The following is a 23592-nucleotide window of genomic DNA, read 5'->3' as shown; positions in this document are numbered from 1 at the left end:
CAGCCCCGTGCTGGAGCCGGCCCTACCCGCGCAAAATCAGTCTGAGTCTGTTCTAATGCAGGAGAAGGGAAGCACGAGGGGCTGTGGGGAGGGGGAGGAACGGTGGGGCAGCTGGAGGGGCAGCAAGGGGTTAACCGCATGCACGTACGGAATGAATGCGTTTTAGGACCTTCTCCTCGGCAGCCTGAGGCAGGGGGAGGAGGAGGAGGGGGGCATCTCTACTGAACAGTCAGGCCGCGGCAAGTGCTGGCGGCGGGGTGCTGGGCCGGCCAGTACAGCGCCGTGCACGAAGACCGAGCTCTCGTCCGGGCAGGCAAGGCAGGGCACGGCAGGGCAAGGCAGGGCAGGGCAAGGCAGGGCTGAGCTTCCGCCAGGACCCATTCAAAAGGGGAAGGGGCTGAGGTGCGACCCAGACCAGCGGGGCAGGTGAGCAGCGGGGGCGCTGGAGCAGTCTCCACAGCTGCTTAGGCGAGGCCGTGGCAGAGCAGACTTGCCCGGGGCTGCCAGCGCGTCCCACGCCTACCGCCCTCCACCACAGTACCTCGCCAGGATTTCTGGCGCTGCAGGAAGACGTGTCTCGTTGCTGCATATGCCAGAGGTGCAAACATGGAACTGAAAAGAAAGGCAGAGAAGAGTCACACTGCCCCTCAACCTGGACAGTGGTGGGACAGCTGTCCTGGGGGTAGCCAGAGCAGCAAGAAATGGAGCCCAGCAGAAGGTGGGACAGAGAAACTGGCTGGAGAGGTGGCTTGCACCGTCCACCTGCAACACCAGCAAGAGACAGGGAGCAGAGCAACAGAGAGACAATTAACAAAATAACATAATTAAGTGGAGACCTATTTTCACTTCTGGCGGGTCTCTCACAGTCTCGTCAGCAAGACACAACATGCCCCCACGACACATGCTCCCTTGTGCAGTGCAGAAAGCACACAGATGTGCACAAGCCCCACAGGACTTGGGTTGCACAAAAAGAAGGTTAAGCAGCTTCTTTGTGTCTGCTCAGTACTTGGCAACAGAAAATTCCTCCCTGCTGCTGTCACCAGCTCAGCTGAACTGATACTTGCTGCAGGAGAGAATGTCCTACAGCTTCCAGCCTGCCAGGTAACAAGGGATAGACTTGCAAAGCAGGCCTTAGCTCCTGGAGAATTTAAACAACCTGCACCATGACACTTCAGCTCTACAAAATAGCAATTCCTCCTGATCATGGTTCAGACCACCAGTTAGTTATCTTCCCCTACCCCTGAGAAAGGCCATACTTTGAATTCAGCCATGAACTAGACGTGAGGCTTGCAACTTAGTGTGGGGATTGTTACTAGACAGCATGGAAGCAAAGTAGAAGCTTTCCTTGTGCTTACTTTAAGAAAAAGATGATTTCCCAATGCATTGGCTTAATAACCAAATTCCTATGACACTAATAAAAAAGTAACAATAGTGAAAAATATGAAGTAAAATATTTCTAGAGGGTAAAAATCTCTTTTCTGTACGGACAACATTGTCCATTCATCAACACTGTTCAGTCACAGAATGTTTAAAACCACCAGACATCAGAGTATTGTAAAAGCCTACAGATTTAGTCACAGCCAACTCTAAAGTGTAATTTTTCTCTTTGCACTTAACTTGTTTTTGCAGTGTAGACAAGTAGAACATACCAGGGCTTTTTTGAGGTAAATACAGTGAAGATTTAAAAGAGACTTAGTTACACACTGTTCAATAACCCGACTGTATTATGAAATGTATCAATGTATTTTGTTCCTGTTTTAGGACAATTTCTCTGCCACCAAAATATCCTTAAAAAGTGTAGACTATCATGCTTGGGAATTTATTGAGGTACCTCTTCTGGCTCTGGGGAAAGCAAATGTCTTGAGAAATTAAATAAACAATATCCTATCTGGCTAATTTGGGAGTGGTGCTGATAGGCTCTTAAAGAATTCCTGTGCAGCTCCGTTTTTCTAAAAGAATGTTAGCCATGACACGGGAGCCTGTGGGATGTGTGAGAAAGTATGAGATATGGAGAGATAGCAAGGAACTCAAAGTTCTTTATAAAAATACATGGAAAATATTATCACCTCTACTGAAAAACAAAGTCTTGAGGTTCCACTTAATGGCAATGTCCAATTAATAAGATTTGTTTATATCAAGATGACCCTGTATCCATGGGGCTGAACTGGCTGATGGAGATTTAATTTGGGGGTCTTTTGCTCATAGATAAAATACAGAAAGTGCATATGTGTAAATATGTTTGCTATACCTTTCATTAACAATTGCAATTGCTTGGAAATTTCTATTCCAGCTGGCTAAGAAAGACAGTCTTGGAAATCAAGTCGCTTGTATAGCCTATCCATCTTTAACTGATATGTGAAGAAAGACTGTATACAAATTATTTTTGCACAGTGAAAAGACAGCACAAACTTTGTTTTTCTAACATAATACCAGTTCTGTAATGTTACTTGTTGTTCTTTATGTTTTTCACTCCCATGGCTATCCCATCTGTCTCACTGACAAATGGAGCAGGAACTCCCTGGTAGCAGTTTTACTTGCATTTGAGGACTACCTACCGCACTTGCTGTGAATTCTGTTAATTTAAACAGGTTCTTTTGAAAATCAAGACAGCCAACACAGAACCAGAGAAGGACACGCTGGTTTTGAAATGCACTAACTCCTCCTACAAGTGGGTGATGTTGCACTCTAAGCTTACTTGACAATATGGTATCATTTCCCAGGGCAAGTTTGGAAGCCATTTATGTCATGAAGTTTCTGTCGTGTCATATATCCCTTGACATCTGCAGAAATTTGTCTTGAGAAGGACCTGCTTTTTTTGGTGCATGGATTGGGCTGGTGAAAGAGAATTCACACTGTTGATTCTGCTAACAGACAGAAGGCTAGGTGGATATATTAATTTGGAAAAAGTTTAAATATACCCTTGGAATTGCTTTTCCTTTTTTCTCTCTCTCCCCCCTCCTTTTTTTTTTCAAGGAATATGCAGGAAATGTCACCTAACTTTATACCACAACTGGTTCTGCCAGTTCTCTGAAAACATGCCTCTTAAAAGATGATTAAGGATTCAAATTAGGTCAGTCAGAGCAAACTCATAGGCCTGTATGTGTCATTCAAAAAGTAGTGTCTTCCCTCATAGGAAGGCAAATAGAAACTAATAGCTCAAAGGTCTCTGAGACCTCTGCAGCCCCTGTAAAACTAGCAAGTTCATTTTGGACAAAGGGAGCAGCAACGTGAACGTGGCATATCAAAAAACAGGAAACTGAAAACATTTGTATTCACCTGGAAAACAAATAAACCAATGGATATTGATGAAATTGGGCAGGTTTTACCAATACGGTTAGTTTATCTTATCCTGTATGAGTATCTGAAAGCTTTGTGCTAAGGGAACTGCAGGACAATATTTTTAAGAGAAACATATAAATGGCAAAACTTTCCCTGAGGGAATTGGTCATACATGCTCCAGCCATAGGACAAGGGAAGGCTCTAAAATAGAAGGTAGGAATCCTGACAGTCAGTTCTCTGCACAGCTCAGTAGGCAGCAAATGAGTACAGAAATACCCCTGAACATGCCAGTCATGCTAAATGAACACATACTGTGACTCTAAAAGGTTTCCTGTAACATTTCTAAGGCAACCATGAAGAGCATTTTAGCTTTTATAATTAAGAACTATGGGATGAGTTCTTGGAAAATAAAGCTTTAAATGATTCTAAAATTACATTAATGATTTTCCTCTTCAGAACTAACATGTTTCTGTCTGGTTTGTCATTCAAGACATGTGAACTCCTTAAGGGTAAAAGTATTTATAGTACAGTCTTCTGCACCTGCCCTGATCTATAATCCAAGGGTCTACTCAGATGCCACACCAAATGCTAAGAAGCTTATGACCTAACTCATGACCTAAGATCTTAAAATAACTCTGAGAAAGTATATTTTTTTTTTCCAGACTCCTTTCACCCTAATTACACTCACTACTGCTATTCACTACTTTTCAGCTGCGCAAACATGTCCCACAAGGTTTTGTGTTTCAATTTTAAATCAGATTTGCTTTAGCTGGTACTTATAAATTACTAATGTAATTAGCTGAAAAAACAAACAAACAAACAAGTAATGGACACGCAAAAAAACCCCAAAGTATGACTTTTGTCAAGGTGTTTTGCCACATTTTTTTTATAGCTTCAGAAAGTTTTAGGCAAAAAAAAAGATAAATCAATAATTTCAAACTGTTTGCTTTTATTTATAGACTGTTGGATTTATGTTCCACTCAGTGAAGTCTCTATTGAAGTCACTTACTTGAATTTGACTTAAGTAATCTGTTTTTTAAGAAAAATTATCTTGCAAGAAACCACCAAGTCCACTTAGATTTAAAGCATGTAATTGTGTGAGAGAGAAGAACACAGAATCACAGAATGGTAAGGGTTGGAAGGGACCTTTACAAATCATCTAGTCCAGCCCCCCTGCCCAAGCAGGTGCACCTAGATCAGGTCACACAGGAAGGAACGTGTCTGGGCGGGTTTTGAAAAACTCCAGAGGAGGAGACTCCACACCCTCCCTGGGCAGCCTGTGCCAGGGCTCCCTCACCCACACAGTAAAATAGTTTTTCCTTATGTTTAGATGGAAATTTTTGTGTTTCATCTTTTCCATTACACATGGCTCCCTGTTCCATGTGTCCTGTCACTAGACACAACAGAAAAAAGGGATCCTCCTGACACCCACCATTTATATACTTACAAATATATGAGTTCCCCCCCTCAGTCTTCTCATCTCTAGGTTAAACAGCCCCAGGTCCCACAGCCTTTCCTCATAAGGAAGATGCTCCAGTCCCCTGATGATTTTGGTGGCCCTGTGCTGGACTCTCTCCAGAAGTTCTCTGTCCCTCTTGAACTGGAGAGCCCAGAACTGGACACAGGACTCCAGATGAGGCATTACCAAGGCAGAGTAGAGGGGGAGAAGAACCTCCCTTGACCTGCTGGCCACACTCTTCTTGATGCATCCCAGGATGCCATTGGCCTTCTTGGCCATGAGAGCACATTGCTGGCTCAGTGTCTAGATTGCTCTCTACCAGGACTCCCAGGTCTCTCCCTGCAGAGCTGCTCTCCAGCAGGTCAATCCCCAGCCTGTACTGGTGCATGAGGTTGTTCCTCCCCAGGTGCAGGACTCTGCACTTGTCCTTGTTGAATATCACGAGGTTCCTCTCTGCCCAACTCTCAAACTGGTTGAGATCCCACTGAATGGCAGCATAGCCTGCTGGGGAATCAGCCAGTCCTCCCAGTTTGGTGCCATCAGGGAACTTGCTGAGGGTACACTCTGTCCCCTCATCCAGGTCATTGATGAAGATGTTGAACAAGACTGGCCCTAGAACCGATCCCTGAGGAACTCCACTGGCCACAGGCCTCCAACTTGATTCTGTGCCATTGATCACCACTCTCTGGGTTCTGTCATTCAGCCACTGAGCACCGAAACTGAAATGGACAAGTAAAAGAAAAGAGTAAGTAGTATGTAACGTGGGAGAAAGAAAAAAAAAAAAGCAAACAACAAACTCTCAAATCAAGTATAACCAAATTCCAAACTGAAAAGAACTGTGAATCAACAAATCCAAAAAGATGAGACTTTCCTGATTAAAGAGCCATCACTACACATTGGTGCAGATATTGCATTAAATTTTGTGGGTGTCCTCTGATGCTGTGCCAAATGATATCACACCTAGTTCTACTAAATGCAAGGTGAAGATCCACTGTCTTGGATAACAAGAAGGCCTATACCTTCAAAAGACACAGTTCATCCTTGTTGAGCAGTATATTTGGCAATGCTTCAAGCTATATAAATACACTACTGTTGTAACATCTACTGCCACATCTACCCCATTACACACTGTACTAAAGTATAGCTTTGCAGTTTTGTTGGGGATTCTTTTTTTTTTTTTTTACCTGTCAGAACAAAGAACAGTTACTGTTATATATCCTTAACAGATTTACATTACTAATCTTACTAGTACAACACCATAAGTTGACAATAAATACTGGAATAGAGCAGGAACGGAAAAAAGGAGCCAAGAAACCTAATGATATTTCTGATGTCCACCTCTTCGCATCACACAGTGGTACAGTGAGAGATGTTGCAGAGATGCATCAGGGCAGATACCTATTTCCCTTCTCTTGGCTGCAACTGAGAAGCCTGAAAGTGTTTCAGGAATGTCCCTTGAATTATACATCAGAGTTCATAGCAGGGAATGTACAGCAGTAGAAATTCTTGCAGCACAGAAGGCTAGAAATGAAAAAGCTGCTCCAGTAAGTGAATCAGCAGAAGCTTCTGGGCTACACATGTGAGCACTCCTCTCCTGCCAAGAATTAATTTTTTTGTGTGGATGTTCTCAGTTGTAACACAAGACATCAATTTGAATTTGGACAAGATGTAGTAAAATATGTCTGTATTCATGCAGCCTAAACTCAACCTACCTGCCTATGACTTAGGAAATCAGCCAGAAGTCTTCAGAGATTCCTAGCCAAGAAGAAATACCAGCATGAGGAATTTCTGCTTAGGTGAGTCTGTCTCTGGGAAATCACAAGTAGGGCTATCGTTACACTTGATCTTCAGCAATTATTCCATTTCAATTAAACTGTGTATAAAGCTCAAGAAAATAAGTGAATAATTCAGTTGTCAAGATGCATTACATAGGACTACAAGATAAAGAGGTTACTTCTGTAAGACAGTTAACTGTCTTACCTGATCTGAATATTCATGTTTCTGGTGGGAAGATCCTGAGATCCTATGTGACTGTGCCTTTAAACAATTTTTGTCAATACCTAACCCTACAAGATCTGGCCAAGGTTTTTTTTTATTGCCATCAGACTACATCCACCAGGGTATAAAAAAAGAAAATAAACAAAGAAAAGTTAAAAATTATTTACCGAAACCTTTCTCTGATCTGTTCTGAGGTTTGATTTGTTGGTTTTTTTTTTTTCTGGGGAGGAGAGAAAACAAAGATGCATTCAGCCTTATTTTATAAACAAACATTTATCATGTAGAAGGACAAATAATACTTTATCCTCTTCACATTTGTGCAGCCTGAAACATGCTGCCACAGGATAAGAACTGTGGAAGTGTTTAGTCTCAGTTTGGGAAATAAGAGCTTTGCCCAGGTGCTGGCTCTATCCTTCCGACATCTATCTCCACATATCCCACAACCTTAGTTTGTTCTTTCCTATCCTCCTTGACAGCAAACATGCGTTTCACATCACTGAGATCTTTGAGCTGGCAACTTGATATGTTATTAACATGACAAATGAGATTCAGCAATAGTAAACACAATAAATCCAATCCACTGGAATAACAAATACATTTTAATGTATTAGTTATTAGTTCTCTATTCTTTTTTTTTGTAACTCCGAAACCTTTCACTAATTACTTGACAGCCAATGCTTTTCTAGTTAAAGAACTTACTTCTTGTTCCCATTAGTCTTTGTGCTATTTTTGCTATGGAAAGCTGTTTGGACAGAATTCATGTGTGTGTAATTTACATTTACACACTCCTCCCTGCCTCAATTAAATAGAAAAACCAAATTCCCAGACAATTTTTTTTTAGTTAATCCTGATTTGAATCTACTTCCTCAAACATCAGAAGACATATTTTTATGTTTCAATGTAAGAACCGATGTAAGTTACCAGATACAAAGGGAGTATCTGAAATTAGTTGTCCAATTCCATGAAGAATGCCATTTTTCTTCGGAGAAAAAAACCCCTTTCAGTTAGGTAAACTTATCTCACATACCATGATGCCAAAATTAATAGCTTTCCATTTGCTTGGGAAAGCTACACAAGAATGCTGGATACAAGACTGCCATGGGATTGCCACATAGCAGCCTCTGCACACCCATCACAAAGGCACTCATAGTAGTTAGAGGTACATCACATCATGCACATTTCAGTATACAGATGACAGTTTCAAGCATTAAGATCACGGCAGATGATCAGGAGCACACTTCTTTTCATTCTGAAGGTAAAATGGCCTCTGTATTTCAAATTTCCAGATCAACTTTACTGAGCAACACATTGTTTTGAAATCTGTCCAGAATGTGGGGTTGCACCTCTCCCAGCTAATCACTGGCACTGTAATAATGGTCAGCAAAACAGCAGCTCGCAGGTGCCAACAATAAAACTGTTTCAAGTGGTAATCCTCTGCATGTCAATGTGTTTAACATCCATCTCAACCATGCCATGGTCTGCATGAATTGTTAATAAGTAGAATTGAAAACTGGCACTCAAATGGCATAGCTGCTACAGCTGGTAACACACTAAGAGCCAGATAGAAGCTAAAGTTTCATTAGAAGCTATTTTAACATTAATTTGTCTACGGTGACAACAAACCTAGCAAACAATTGGACTTTTACTAGGGCCCTCTGCCAGAGTGACTCTTGAAAGTTGCTGGCTGAAGTTAACATTTTACAAAGAATTAACTGCACACTTTTCCATTGCAGCTGACAGTGAGCTTAACCAGAGGCAGGATTCCCCAGTGGCCTTTTTCAAAAGTTTTACTTTGCTGATTGCAATTTCCCTTCATCTGTTTATGAGAAAGGCCAATAATTTCTAATTAGAGGCTACATGGCTTTATGTTCTACTTCTGACACCAGCATATCAAACACAAATACTGATGAAGCTGAAGGCTCTCACAGCTGTTCTTTTTTAGCATGCAGCTATAGAGTAAAGACTTAAAAAATACAATGGCTAAGAGTTAGTGAGATTTAGCTGTTCTGGACTTATTCATTCAACTTTTGTATCGGCAGTTTTTTGTCTTTACTGTTGCCCCAGTAGCCTGAATGGTTTTCAAGGCAAGACTTGCCCAGTGTTCATTCATCTGCTCCCACTTTTTAGTAATAGAGCTGGTAACATTCAGCAGGTATGTAACACACGCACTGATGCTAAGTAAATGCTATAGAAAAAAGGGTGAATTCCTAAATATTTCACTAATATATTTGAATTGGATTGTATAACAGGTAAGTTGTATTTTAAGATCTGTTTGCTTGCTGGAAAAAAATCCTGTTGTCAGATGTTTGGGCTCCTGCTGAGCAGCTAAACCTTAACTTCCATTAGAAAAGCAATCCACCATACTTTTATCAGGGCTGTGGCACAAAAAAAACAATTGTTCCACATGTTATCTTCTTTGCAAAAGCAGAGCATTAATTTCATTCTGTTGTTCTCCACAACCCCTCAAATCAAGTAAGTACATCGTACACATCACACGTGAGCCCTTCTTGTTCAAACCAAGTACTTTCCAAATCACTTTGCTGTATATATGCATTTCCTAAACTTGAGGCAATGATCTATTTTAAACTTACTGGTAAAGTTACTATTTGTTTTTTCCCTTCTTGTAGTATCACTTATTAGGTTCACTTTGCAGATCCTTTGGGCATGTATGTATTGTATAATGAGCACCTTGTAAAAGTTCCCAAGCAAGTGTTAAATAAGTTAGTGTTAGAACTGAAAGAAATTTAGCTACATTAGTACATAGAGGTACACAGACTACTTAGCACTTAAAGCATAAGATATTATGCTGCACAGTGCAGCATCGCAGTTGTCTTGGAGCTAAGGCCAGGACTGGCAAGAAGGGGCTTTTCTCTGCAGAGCAGGCCTGCCCATTGCTTCTCTAACTAAACTCAGTATCTGCAGGAACTCCTCTACTCTGCAAAATACCAACTCAGGGTGGATGTATAGGAAAAATACTTAGTTGTGGCTATTGACTTCTTTACAGACAGGAAAGGTAATATACTCCTGCATCATATGTTAAACATAGAAGGAATAAAAGATAATTTGGTCTGAAATGTTACGTATAGGGTTATTTATTTTAGTGATATATTTTAAACCAAAACCAATGGGATCCTCCTAACTGCAATCTGAGGTAAATTAATTCTCAGTGTAGGAGTTTGGTGTTTAGAGTAAACTCTTTGTATTTCTTTTTCTCTGTTTTGAACTTTATGTGACTATACATTTCACACCTTTCTACATACAGTTTGTTTTGTTTAACAACTGGTTTTAAACGCATGAAGACCTTCAGCTCTCAAGAATGTGGACAAAATGGTTGGGGGAGAATATAGTTTTTCTTTCCCTCATAAATAAATAATTTATTCAATGAATGATAATGCCAAGCTTCCTAAGAGCTTTGAATCTTGTTATTCAAATTTAAATGCAGGAAACTCGGGAGAAACTCAACTGTTGGATGGATTGGGTTCTAAAAATATTACATTAAATTCTTAATTAAAAGAGAAGTTTTGTAAAAGCTCATCTAACATGACAGAGATCAGAAGGAAGGAAGGAACCCTATTCTAAGTCAGAGCTTGTCACCGATTCCCAGCTGGTGCCTTTGCCATGTCACTTACCTGCTTTTTGTCTCTGATTCTGTGTCTGTACACTGTGAAAATGTTTGAAACTGGTAAAAAAATTGCTGTCTGTGAAGCACTGTGAGAATGGTACGCAAGCTAAATATATTGCCATCTTCCACCACACTGCTTGTTATCAAGGATTTATCTTAGTTATTTCTAGCGACCTATACAGCACATCTTCGCATCACTATCAAGGGAAGAGGGAGAAAATTTTACCAAAAACTTAAAATCATCAACATGAAGTATCATTACAATCAGTGGAACTACAAACACTAGTTCCTTTAACAGTCTTGTCTTCAAGATAATACAGCCAGTGACAGGAGGTGTAGGCTAAATAGGCATTAGACTACCAGGCCAGTCTCTGGTCAGCTTTGCCATTGACTATCTAAGCAATCTCTGACAAAGGAAACATATTTGCTTTGGGACTCAGTAAAACAGGGATTATAGCACTGCTCTTCCCGTTTTGTCATTCAAATATGAGAACTCATCCCTCAGTGCATTTGTTTTCTCAGATCTTAAGGCAACAGAACCCCATTTTGCACTGCAGACAGCATAACAGAAGTAATACCCTAAGTTCACAGGCAATGTATGAAGCAAAACTCAGATCCAGAATAGGGGATTCTTTGTTACCTCATGGCACATTTTTTGTTTAAACTTACAAAAACCCCCTCAATGTTTATATTACTTAGTACTGGAATTCAGCATAGAATCTAAACTGCTTATTTTTACAGCAAAACTAGACACTCAAGACAAAAAGAAAAACAAATTAAGTCATTGAGTGATTTTCTCTGCCAACTGAGCATTTTGCAGCTCCCAAAATCTTGAGTGAATGCTCCATTCAAGGATTTATTTCTTATATTTTTATGATTAAGTGATCTTCCTAATTTTCTTTTTCTTAATCTCGTTCTAAATTAAGAAGATATTTACTTAACATTCTAGACATTCCTCCTCTTCTGAGTTCCCTTATTAATTTGGATTGTCATGAAATATTTTTTATGCAAAAGCTAGTTTATTTTTTTCCATGGAGTAGCAGAAATATAGCAGTAGAAACATGATGACAAGAGCATTAGGACTAGATGAATTTCTGCTGCTACTACTGTCTTTACAATAGGTCATTTACTCCAGAAATACCTGAGAAGCTATCTGCTGGAAGATAGTTATGGTGACTGGGGAAAGACAATGACTTTCAGGATATCACGGAGTACTTAATTTATATGACATGTGGGCATAGGAAGTACCCATTACAGATAGAATAAATAACCAAGATATGATTTTCCAGAATTTTGCAAAGAAACTCTTGTCTGCTGTCAAAAGTCAATTGGTGTAACCAATTAGGGGCCGTCATGGTGTAACCCCAGGCAACAACAAAGCACCACACAGCTGTTTGCTCACTTGTCCCCCACCCAGTGGCATGGGCAGGAGAATCAGAAAAAAAAAAAAAGAAAAACTCGTGGGTTGAGATATGGACAGTTTACTAAAATGACATTTAAAATAAAAATAATCATAATAAAAATGAACAATAATAATAGTAATGGAAAGGAAGATAACAAAAAAGAAAGAGAAATAAAACCCAAGAAAATCCAAGTGATGCCCAATGCAGTTGCTCACCACCCCGCTGACGAGTACCCGAGCAATGATCTGCCCCTCCTCACCAGCTGCCTTCAGTCTATATACTGAGTGTAGATGTTCTATGGTGTGGAATAACCCTTTGGCTAGTTGGGGTCAGCTCTCCTGGCCATACTCCCTCACAGCTTCTTGTGCACCTGCTTGCCAGCAGAGTCTGGGAAATGGAGAAATCCTTCACTTAGGGTAAGTGGCAATTAGCAACAAGTAAAATAATCCGTGTGTGTCATGGTTTGACATGACAGCCTTTTCTGGTATGGGGGAAGGGGCTGCAAAAATGGCTCCTGCAAGAAGTTGCTCACAACTCTCCCCAGCTCAGAAAAGGCTCACTTCTGGGGCTGAGCCAATTAGACGCCTCCACAATCACTTTTTAAGAAGAAGCCGGAAGGGGAGGTGTCTTCCTCCATCTTCTTTCTTTCTTTCTGCCCCTTCTTCTCTTCTTCTGGCTGGTGGTGGTGCAAGGAGTAGGAACAGTGAGAGAAACAACCATGCGGACTCCAAGGTCAGTGATGAAAGAGAGGAGGAGGTGTGCTGTAGCAGAGACTCCCCTGCATTCTATGGAGAGAACTGGTGAAGCTGAGATTTATTTCCATTTCTTTAAAGACCCCGCATCAGCGGTAGAGACTCATTTTGATAATGAGCCCGCATCAGGGGCAGAGACTCATTTTGCTAAAGCTGACCCCGGACCAGGGGCAGCGATTCACTTCATTAAAGGTCCCGAGCCAGGGACAGTGATTTTGGCCGGAGGAGGCCTTGTCCCGAAGGAGGGGCCCTTTATCACTATGGCCGGAGCAGGCCCTGTCCCGAGGAAGGGACCCAATATCCACAGCTGCAACTGTGGGGAGGAACCCACGACAAAGCAGCTCATTAAACTTAGGCCCAGAAGAGGCCTTGTCCCGAGAGAGGGACCTTGCAACTGCAGAAACTGCAACCGCGGTGAAGAATCCACATCAGAGATATTCACCAAGGACTGTGTCCCGTGTGAGGGAACCTGTATCGGCAGAAGCCACAGCTGCTGGGAACAACCCACACCAGAGAAGTTTGTTAAGGACTGTGTTCCGGGGGAGGAACCCCGTGTTGGAGCAGGGGAAGAATGCCAGGAGTCGTCCTCATCTGAGCAGACAGAAGCGGCAGAGCCCATCTGTGAGAGACTGACCACATCCCCCACTCCCTGCCCCCCTGAGCCGTTGGGGGGGGAGGAGGTAGAGATATCGGGAGCAGTGAGCTGGGCCTGAGAAGAAAGGAGGGATGGGGGAGGGAGATCTTAAAGTGCTGGGTGTAATTTTCTCATCATCCTACTCCCTTTTTGCTTTTATTCCATTCTGTTTCTTGTAGAATAAACTTTCCTACTTTCCTCTCTAAGTCGAGTACTAGAGTCTGTTTTGCCCAGAACCATAATTGGCAGTGAGCCCTCCCTGCCCTTGTCTCAATCCACAACAATCTTGCTTATCTTTTTACTCCCATTTTGCTGGGTCCTCCGCCATCTTAACGAGGGTAGGGGTGAATGGGGGCATCGAGCGAGAGACTGTCATGGTGCTGTTGTGCTAGCTGGGCCAAACCACAACAGTGTGTTATCGACATTATTCTCATAGTAAATCCAAAATACAGCATTGTATCAGCTACTAAGAAGAAAATTAACTATCGCAGCTGAAACCAGACATGGACTTTTGCAAATACTTCATTGAATGAAAGAGAAAACTGAGGAAGAATAAACATACCACTACACTTTTATCTGTCCCTGTCATAGGCTGTGATAAAGTGCAAAACCATAAAAACACAAAATAGGTTTACTAAAGATGTACATAATGGGGGCAAAATAAGAGGCAGAGTCCTGTGCTCCCTGCTAGTTCCCTAAATACTCCCTCTGAAACAAGAACCATGTTAGGTATCTCTACCTACAAAAACACAAAGTCTTTTTCCTACTTGAAAATGGCCAAATGGATTAAATTCAAATTTAAGGAAAAAAAAAAAAATCCTGGACTGTACCTTTTAATGCCAAGTTTCTGCCCAGAACAAATTTTTGTGGTTGCATATTAATCCTCTAAAAACAGCATAGAAATGTTGACAGCTGGAATAGCTACTCATACTGGTCCTTTACTTCCAGAAAGTTGCTAAAATCTTGTAGTTAATTATCCATGCCTAATTATCATGCCAAAATTTAAAAATAAAAATCCCCATTCCATCATTTAAAAAAGAAGAGATCCAGTATCTGTCTGTAACACCAACATGGGTGATCTTTGGCCACAGATGCCCAAGCTTTTCATCAGTACAATGTAAAAATGCAGAACTGGGTGAAACTCTTTTGGGTTCATAGGTACTGGTGGCCCAGAGATATCTTGTTCCACTGGGAGCCAGCTGACATTTTTCCCAGTGTAAAAGGGGCCTCACTGCTCTATTTCTGCCTTGGAAAATCTAAATATGACTTAATTCAGCATCCCACATTTACAGGTATTGACTACATCACCCATAGAAGGTTGCAGTATAGGAATTAGCAACAAGCACTGCTGAAAAGAGCAGTTTAGTGGAATAAAGGACTTAAGAGACACTGCAAGTTTTTGGTTTGTAAAATCCAATGTAAGCCAATTTTTAGCCTATATCTGGTGGGGTTGGTGGATCATCAGGAATCCAAACACCAGGGGAATTCTGCACAGCACAGTTTTTTAGGCATCCGTGCTGCCTCTTTCCTCCCCTCTCAAGAAACAAAATCACACCAAAGACTCAAAAGGACTATACAGTCCCATGCTTGAGGAAGGACAATCAGTTATTAAAAAGAAATCTAAAACATAGGCAGGTCAGGTCAGAATTGTACTTGATAGGTTTTGGATATTCTCTTTTAAAATCTGGCTCTGGCTACAGTGACAGACTTCATGGACTACATTCCTCTGAGCTAGCATGGCAAGTTTAGCTTTTGCCTTTATATTATGTGTATTTTGCTTTTGTGCCTCCCTATCTCTTAGAGACACAGTCAAAGCTTCCTGTGTTTATGGAATGTCTGTAAAAACCACTATTTTTTGGGTGGGGAAAACTGACCACAAGTGCTGAATGTTCAGAGGTTGTCTCAAAATTCATCCAATGATTAAAAACAGGCTTTGGGAACAGAAATCTCTCTATTCCTTTCCCCAAATCAGTGTGCTGATTTAAATGAATGCATTTTTTAAAGGGAAGATGTGTAATGTTTTTCTTTACAAAGGCAAAATAGATAATCTTTTTTTTTTTTTCATAGAAGCAAGAGCTTGGATGGTGTCAGCTTTGAACTTTGCAAGTTCTGTTGCAGTTGTGTTTGGAACTCAGCTGGACATTTTCTCTCACTGTGCACACACATGCAAATAATCTTCAGTATATTTTGTGGCGAAAGAGAACTATCAAGCAAAAATCCAAACACTCTCCCACTCTGGCTAAAATACTCACTCTCTCTCTTTTCAATATTGCCTGACCAGAGAAGTGAGAATTGAGTGAAGTCTAGAATAGCATTTGCTAAAACTACAGTTCAACACCCTCAGAAAACAAAAAGAGGAGCACCAGTGCTGCAATGATACCCGCCCAGTAGACATCCACTTGAAACTACAGTGAGCTGGTGGTATTCAATACAGCAAGCTCTAGCAAGGCAAAGCTCTTAACCTTACTGCAGAACTGAGAAACTGAGGTGCAGAAAAGCAAAAATACTTACCTATTGCAGAAATTCTCCTAAGAGAAGGGACTTAAACTCAGATCTCCTAAATATGAAAAAAGTGATACAGTTGCTAGAACATCTTTTCCTGGAAGTTCTATTCATTCCTTACCTTGCTTTCATGAGTTATTTAGCTGAAAATTTAGATATAGAAAAACCAGAATGTAATATTGAAAAAATAACCTATCTTCTTTCTTTTGTACTTTTTTGATGTAGGGGGAAAGAGAAAAAAAAAAAAAAGAGAGAAGCTATTTTTCTTTGTAAAGACTTGAAAATACAAATCTCAGCACAGAACTGCTATAGGAAAAATTCTGATGAGACAGAGTCCAGTAACTTTCTTTCCTCATGACAGTTGATCACATAACAAATCTCAACGACATGCTGCGCACTGTATTTCATTGCAATGAAGACATGTACTGGACTCTATAAAGAGCCATAGGAAACACCACTACAAACTACAATTTAAAGGGACAAACATTCCCTCTCTTCTTTTTCTCAGAGATATTTACATATCCAAAACAGAGCTAAAAGTTGGCACTTGCCATTTGGCAATTCATGGGCTGCTCAATTTAATTTGGGATGTGAAGAACATGTTCAAACGAAACTGCAGAGGAATTTTAGGGTAAGATGAATATGGTTACACTGGATTTCAGCTGAGAGACAAAAGTTACCAGCACTCGGTAAAATTAGTGAGTAGCTTATATTACAAGTGATTTAGAATGCAATATGAAACAGAAGTCTTAGAGCCTTCAGTAATGACATGACAAGGAAGGAAGACATGAGAATTTCAGCTTCACTTTTGCATTGGCTCCAGTTTTCAACTATTTACATTATTAACTTTGTTTCTATAAAAACAGAAGAACATTAAAAACTAAATCAGCAGCAATAGTAAAAACTCTGGAGCGGAAGCAACCTAGCTCAACCTAGCTCAAATGCTGGAAAACAGAAGGAGGCTTTAGCACATAGATCTTACCCTGAGAGTAAAGTAATTTGTGTAAGGCTCTCCTGCTAAGATAGTCCTATATTACCTTTAACAGTCTTTTAAAAAAGGTTGCAGAATCCAAAAATATAATTTGTTGGAAGCCAGGGTGAAAGCAAATTTGACTGTAAAGGGTGGAGAAGAGAAAAAAAAGATTAAAATCGATCCTTCCATTTTTCAAGTGCTCCTTTTTACTAAAGTCCAGACACTGCTTCCTTAACAGACTGCCTATGGAGACATTCACTAACCCAGGGTATTGTGGAGCAGCTGGTTTCCTTTAACATGTATATAAGTAAGAAACTGGTGTTACTCCCTCCCTTTCCCACTGTGACTCCTCTTTAAGCTATTCTCAAGTGCCTTGTCCAACTTCATTAGCCCCGTCAGGCCAGGCTCATTTCTCTGGCACCAGCATTTAACAGCTCTGGTCAACAGACAGATATTTGGGAATAGGTTTCATGTGGCTTAATTTTGAAGCAATGAGAGAAAAATTAAAAAGAAAAAAAGAAAAGCAAAGGCTCTCCTATGGAGGTGATGTCATCCTATGGAGGTGGTGCCATCCTATGGAGGTGGTGCCAATCATCTCTTTAGCTGAGATTAAGTAGAATGCAGAGTGACTGGATTCCATACTCCACGCTTTTGCTTTGGCAATGCTAATGTGATAACTGACAGCAGTAGAAGCTGTGTTTTCTGCAATAACAAACTGCAGAGTAACACTTTTTCTGGAGATGTTGAAAGAGACAGCAGTTGTAAAACAGTATTCTTGCACTATGGCATGCCAGGAGATATAATGCTGGTTTTTTTAAAAGGCATGAGACCTATAGAGTAATTCTTCAACTGCATAAACTACAAATTTATTATATTAATTTTATTTCCCATTTATAATTTTCTGAAAGAATGAGACAGAACACACCCTGAAGATGATATGTGCTTGGCAACAGCTATGCTGTTTTATGTGGAATATGTTCACATTCTGTGGTGATGGGCAGCGGCATAGGCCTTTAATAACTTAATCTTTTGAACACCTCCCAGCCTTCATTCTGTGAAACATGGTGCTTAGAATATAGGTATTCTTTCAAATACTTGTGCTTCTGGAAAGTGTAAGAAAAGAGTAAGACTGATAGGCCTTCACAATGGGAAGACATTAAAATAATGAGGGATTATTCTTCTGAAATGGCCATGACGGTAAGAGAGAAACCTATGACAGAGAACTAATGAAGAAGGGCTAGAAAACCAGCAATTGGATACACTTGAGGTGATAAATTTTAAGAGACTTCAATTAGATTATACCCAAAGAAAATCTGCCTGGTAAACAAAATTAATCATAATTAGATTATCTCATAGTAAGTTCCTGTTGAAAGGAACCAGTTCTGTAACACAATTAGAAATGAAAAGTCAAGAATGATCCTCCCACCTGTGAACCAGACAGGTTCCACCGATTTTGCTTCCAAAGATAAAACTGTTTCCTTTGCCTGTTCTGAGGGTGATACAAGATTATCAATTAATACCATTCATTTCCTGAAATATCAACTGGATTTTGTGCCAAATAGGTTTTATTTACTGGTATCTTGTTCAATACAAGATTCAAAATTATGAATCTACAATATACTGAAGACCTAATCAAAACATGTCATCAAATATTTAAGTGCAAAATGCTCTTTTTGGTGATCCAGAGATTTTTGTGCCGTATGTCCTTAATGACAGAATTTAGTAGGCAGAAATATTTCAGCAGATTTCTTGTTATTATTAGGGTATATTAGTGCAGAGCAAATACAATCAAAAGTTCTTTGCTTTCGCACAGACTAAAATGCTGTTGGCCTCTGGGAAATAAATTAGTTAGGTCAAGCAGAAAGTTGTCAGACAAAAGAGATAACAATGGAGAATTTTGCAAGTCATCTGAAAGCAGTCAGAGACCTTCAGGCACAAAGGTCTTTATAAAATAACGGGATATTTAAATTAAAAGTAGAAGCTACAAAAATATGTCTATTTAAAATCCTGCTAGAATTATTAAAGAATTTTACCCCTAGTGTCTTTTGGGTATAGACTGTGCCATACAGTGTTTTACTAAAACATAAGTCAATTCAGATCTTCAAAGTGGAAAAACTTGCATTGTCCTGAACCACATCAGCTAATAAACTGTGTTTTTCACCACAGATAATATACCTGAAAGAGTGGAGCCTTTTTGTGGCTATGTTGCATCATGCTGTGTGGGTGCATCCTTTTCATTGGACAGGCGGAACTTAATGAAAGAGAGAAACTCAGCAGACAGTACAAAGAACAATGCCAGAGCTGGGACTTGGAGCTGTGCCACAGGAGAATATCCTGATTCCACTGCACTGATTTCTCCCAAGCCAAACTCACAGTTTGATAACACTTTTTAACACCAGTAGGTTGAGTAAAGTGGCTTTTAAAAACACGAATGATGCTGCAAATTAATTAATACAGGCTTTGGGACAGATAGCAATCAATAAAGCAAGCTATTGTTATTCTAAATACTGTGATCCAGATAGCCACAAATGAAGTTTCATGTGAGCAAGAAGAACAGTGAGAGGAAGACTTGGGACAACATGCCTACCTCCCCCCTGCAATGTGAAGTTAAAATTACTACTAGAAATTATTTGAAAAAAAGCACAGCAAATGCGTCAATTCTCTGTGAATCAGGTATCTTAAATCAAAATGCTGTAAAACAGCATCTCCTGTAGAAATGCCACAGCTAGAAAAGAGAGATCTTGCCTGAGGCTCTTTCTGGCTTAAGACTCTCTAGCAATCCCCACACTTGGTGCAGTGATTCTATGAATTTCCCACAGCAGGCAGTGGGAATGACAAACATTCTTTTCAAGGCTATCCCCAGCAGTGGACCCCTCACATAGACTGCTAAAAACAATCCCTTAATCCCCTCCACTTAGTGCTGAACTAAAGGAACAGAGGATCAAAACACAACCTCTGGAATGACCTTAGCTTGCCCTGTAATACCTCACCAAGGGTCAGAGATGTCAAAGAGCTGGGACCTTGCTGTTCTCTAAGGAATGTGTTTTTATCAGATAAACAAGAATGCTCCTTTAGGAATACAGAACACATACATGAGGACTACCGGTCATCTTCCTTATGAGATCTACATGCAATCTAGAAGGCAAAAAGTACATGCATACCATCAACATACCAAGGCCACATTTTCAATACTTACTGTCTAAATTTCACTATCCAAAGAATTTCTCAGCTTCCCAAAATGTAGCAGAAGACTCTGAAAGAGTAAGTGCCTGAATCCAGAGTTGAAAAAATATCTCAAGTTTGCAGCAGCAGACTGCTTAAGTGTACTGTTCTCCATTTTTAAGCCTTAAAGACAAGGAATAAGGCCTAGAATACAAGTTCAGAGGACTCAAGACTACAGAGAGCGATGCAGAGTTCCTTCTGTTCCTTCATGCATAAGGTCAGAGGAGAGGAAGAGAATTTAAGCAGTTTTGTAAATGTAAGTAAAATGGCTCTGATGGAAGCCTCTGTTCAACTTTGTTGTCTTGAAGCCAAACAAAGTTGATTAACTTCTAGGAAAACTATGAAGTAGCTGCTTGATTAATTATGCCACTAATTAAATCTCACTAAATTCAGTGATAGCAGTAGAGGCACATGAATGTGGTGGCAAAATAGACTTTATTTACTCCCTTTGAGTTATTTAAGTTAATTTACAAGCTATTTATGGCTTTGAGGATGATCACTTACCTTTTGGCATAATTTTCTGTTACACTGTCAGGATGACCTACTGTCCATTTTCCTCAGCAAAAGGGTTATTTTGCTGAAGATAGACCTTCTGAACCACTTATTAAGATTTGGATCTGTTTCAAGTAGTTTATAGCATACAGAGCCTATGACAAGAATTCAAAGTCGGAGCTTCCAAACCTTTCTAACATTCCTCACTGAGAGTGGGATGTTAGATGTGGTTGGGTAAGGATTCCCAAATAAAGACTCAGTAACAACGGGGTTGTTATGAAGCAGGGATTCTTTAACGCAGCCCCGGATGCACGGGGGATCCTTCCACCTCATGTGCATGCCGCAAGACAAAAGTACACTCATTTTATACATTCAAACATGAATATTCAACACCTTTCATGGGGTTAGTTACCACAGACACGCCTATTCCAAGAAACAATTACCCAATTTTACAATTCATTATTTCCTTCATGGTCATTCATTGTTTGTCCTCTAGATTTGCCTAAGTGATTTGCTATCACTGGTTTGGTGCCACTCTGCTAACTCAGTTAACTTACATCTTGAACAGTTGCTGGTCTTATCTTGGGCATTCTCTTTTTAGACAGTAGTTTGACAGAGTCCTAAGGCTTAGAGAAACATTAACAGTCTTAAGAAACTTTAAGGTCCGTAGGCCTTTAGAAACATCAGGAATCTTAAGAAATGATGTGTAAAAATTCAGTAGTATCAGTCTTAAGAAACTAAATGGAAATAGTTAAATAGTTCAATGGCTACATTTCAATTCCCCCTTTTTCTGTCTCATTGCAAATTCTTTTGCAAATCATCATTCTAAATGATATCATCCTGTTTGAATGTTTTTGAAAAATACTTCCCAGTTTCCACCTGGTGCCTAATCTTGTTTGTTTCCATTCCTCATAATCTCTAGTGGATTTCTTACAACACCAAAGGAAACATTGCATTATTACACACATAAACAGTATCAAACCATCTATTACAATAATACTGACAAAAAGTTTAGCCATACTAAATTGAGAAGCCAAAAAGTTAGTTTATTCCATACTTTTTCAAATCCCCACAATATATCATCTTTAGCTACCTGATGAAGACTTTCTGTTTTGTTTCCACATATAATTTAAATTTGGTTTGATTTCCTGGTTTATCTATGCACAACAGCTCTGATTTATTACCATGCAAACTCCCCCTTCTTTGGCAAGCATCAGATCTAATGTAATTCCATTTTGTCTAACTACGTTACTTAGAGGAGAAATCTCTACCTGTACACTACAAACAGCATCCCTTGTGTCATTTTGAAATGATTCCATGCTGGCTGATACATTAACTATGCCCTTTTCCAATAAAGTTACTCCATGCCACAGGAGAAACCATCTCACAAAGCTGTGAAAAGTAGTTGGCCTTATGACTAGGGGATTTAGTTTCCTTGTATGTATTTTCCACCAAGGGGTTCGCAGAATTCCTGGAGGAGGCTGTGAATGATTGTAAACCCTATATTACAGTATCAAGTATTCTCCAGTGTAGGTCCTTGTCCAATTCTGCGGCAGAACTCTTCTAGCCTAACCATCAGCACATAACCACCAATATCCATATGGTAATTTACAATTTGTTTGGCTTAACGTAGCGGTGCTGGCTCCTACAACATCAAACCTGTTCAGCTTTGAAAAACTACAATTTGCTCCCATGTACCACTACCAGAGGATACTTTCCCAAGGGCTATTGAAATCCCAGCTGCAGCCCATTCCAGTGATGTTCCTAAATCCTACCTTCTCATATGTTCAATTTTTCTCAACTTTCCTATCCACAAAAAGTGTTCTATTGGGATCTAATATCATGAAATCAAATTTCAGACTCTTATTTAAAGTTTTTTTCCATATTTTTTTCCATGTTTACACTCACTTTTTCCTATTGGGGTTACCCATGCAGGTGTGTCCAATTAACAGTAGCAATTTCAAACAAAGGTATTTCCATATTACTTCTAGGAAGTGCTGTACATATGCAGCAGTCAGACAGATTTAAAGCCCATCCAGTCTCCTGCATTAACTGTACATAATTATTGTCGTTCCAAGTGGTAAGGGTTCCAAAGAACAATACCATTAAATAAACACAGTTACTCCTCATTTTGCTGACTCTGCAGTTTCAGCTTTAAAGGTCCTTGAGGTTCAGAGATCCATTGTTCTCCTCGGGCCCTTTTCACTTGGGAGTAATGAATCCAGGCAGATCGCTCTTGTATCTTGATGGCCAGGAAAGTTGTTAACAGCACTTGATAAGGCCCATCCCACTTCTTCCAAAGAGGATCATCTGAAAAATTCTTAACATAAACCCAATCTCCAGGGTTAAAAGGGTGTATATGATAATACAAACCCTTGACCCTGGTTCCCAATATATTCTTATTGATTTGTTTCAATTGTTTCCTTAAGGACATAATATAATTCTGCAGATAAGAGTCTTCTAACTGATTTAAATCTTCTCCTTTATATCGTTTGATATAGTCTCCCACATAATATTTCAAAAGGGCTTAGATTTTCTTTAGCCCTTGGTTTTATGTGTATCCTGAGCAAGGCTATGCACAGTGCTTGACACCAGTACAAATTTGCCTCTTGACAAATTTTCTTAATTGCTATTTCATTGAGTGATTCCTTTTTCACTTGTCCACTCACTTGTGGTCGATATGGGGTGTGTCATTGTCAATCAATTTTTAGTAGTTTACTACCTCGTTTTATTATCTGAACACAAAAATGCATATCTCCGTCTGAAGATATTACCATAGATACTCTAAACCAGGGTATGCTTTCATTTAGTAGCATACAAGTAAGTTCTCTTGGCTTGTTCATTCTGCAAGTGGAAGCTCCTGGCCAGCCTAAAAAGTATCTGTTCTGATTCATTACTAAAATTCTGGAGATTTATTCCCCCACACATTAACAAAGTCTGTTACAAGCTTTCCCCATAGTTGCTGGGGTGTTTGTTTAACCTCTTTCTACAGTTTTGTACTTTAGTTTAATTTACTTAGGTTTCCTTTTAAACTCTAATTATACATATCAGATTTTTAAACATTGTTCAACAAATTATATTTATCTGGTTCTGGTATTTCATCCCCCCTCCTTTTCTTTTAGAATCTCCTTTCTGTGTGCAACGTTCTCCTGTGCTACAAGCAGAACATCTCTTCAGTCTCCTCTCTTTTCCCTGTTTTATCTCTTTCCAAGGACAGCATGAAGGGATCCTGTGGCATCATAAGCCCACACTCCCT

The sequence above is a fragment of the Colius striatus genome, chromosome 7, assembly GCF_028858725.1.
Source record: "Colius striatus isolate bColStr4 chromosome 7, bColStr4.1.hap1, whole genome shotgun sequence".
NCBI lineage: Eukaryota > Metazoa > Chordata > Aves > Coliiformes > Coliidae > Colius > Colius striatus.
This window is presented reverse-complemented; position numbering follows the sequence as displayed.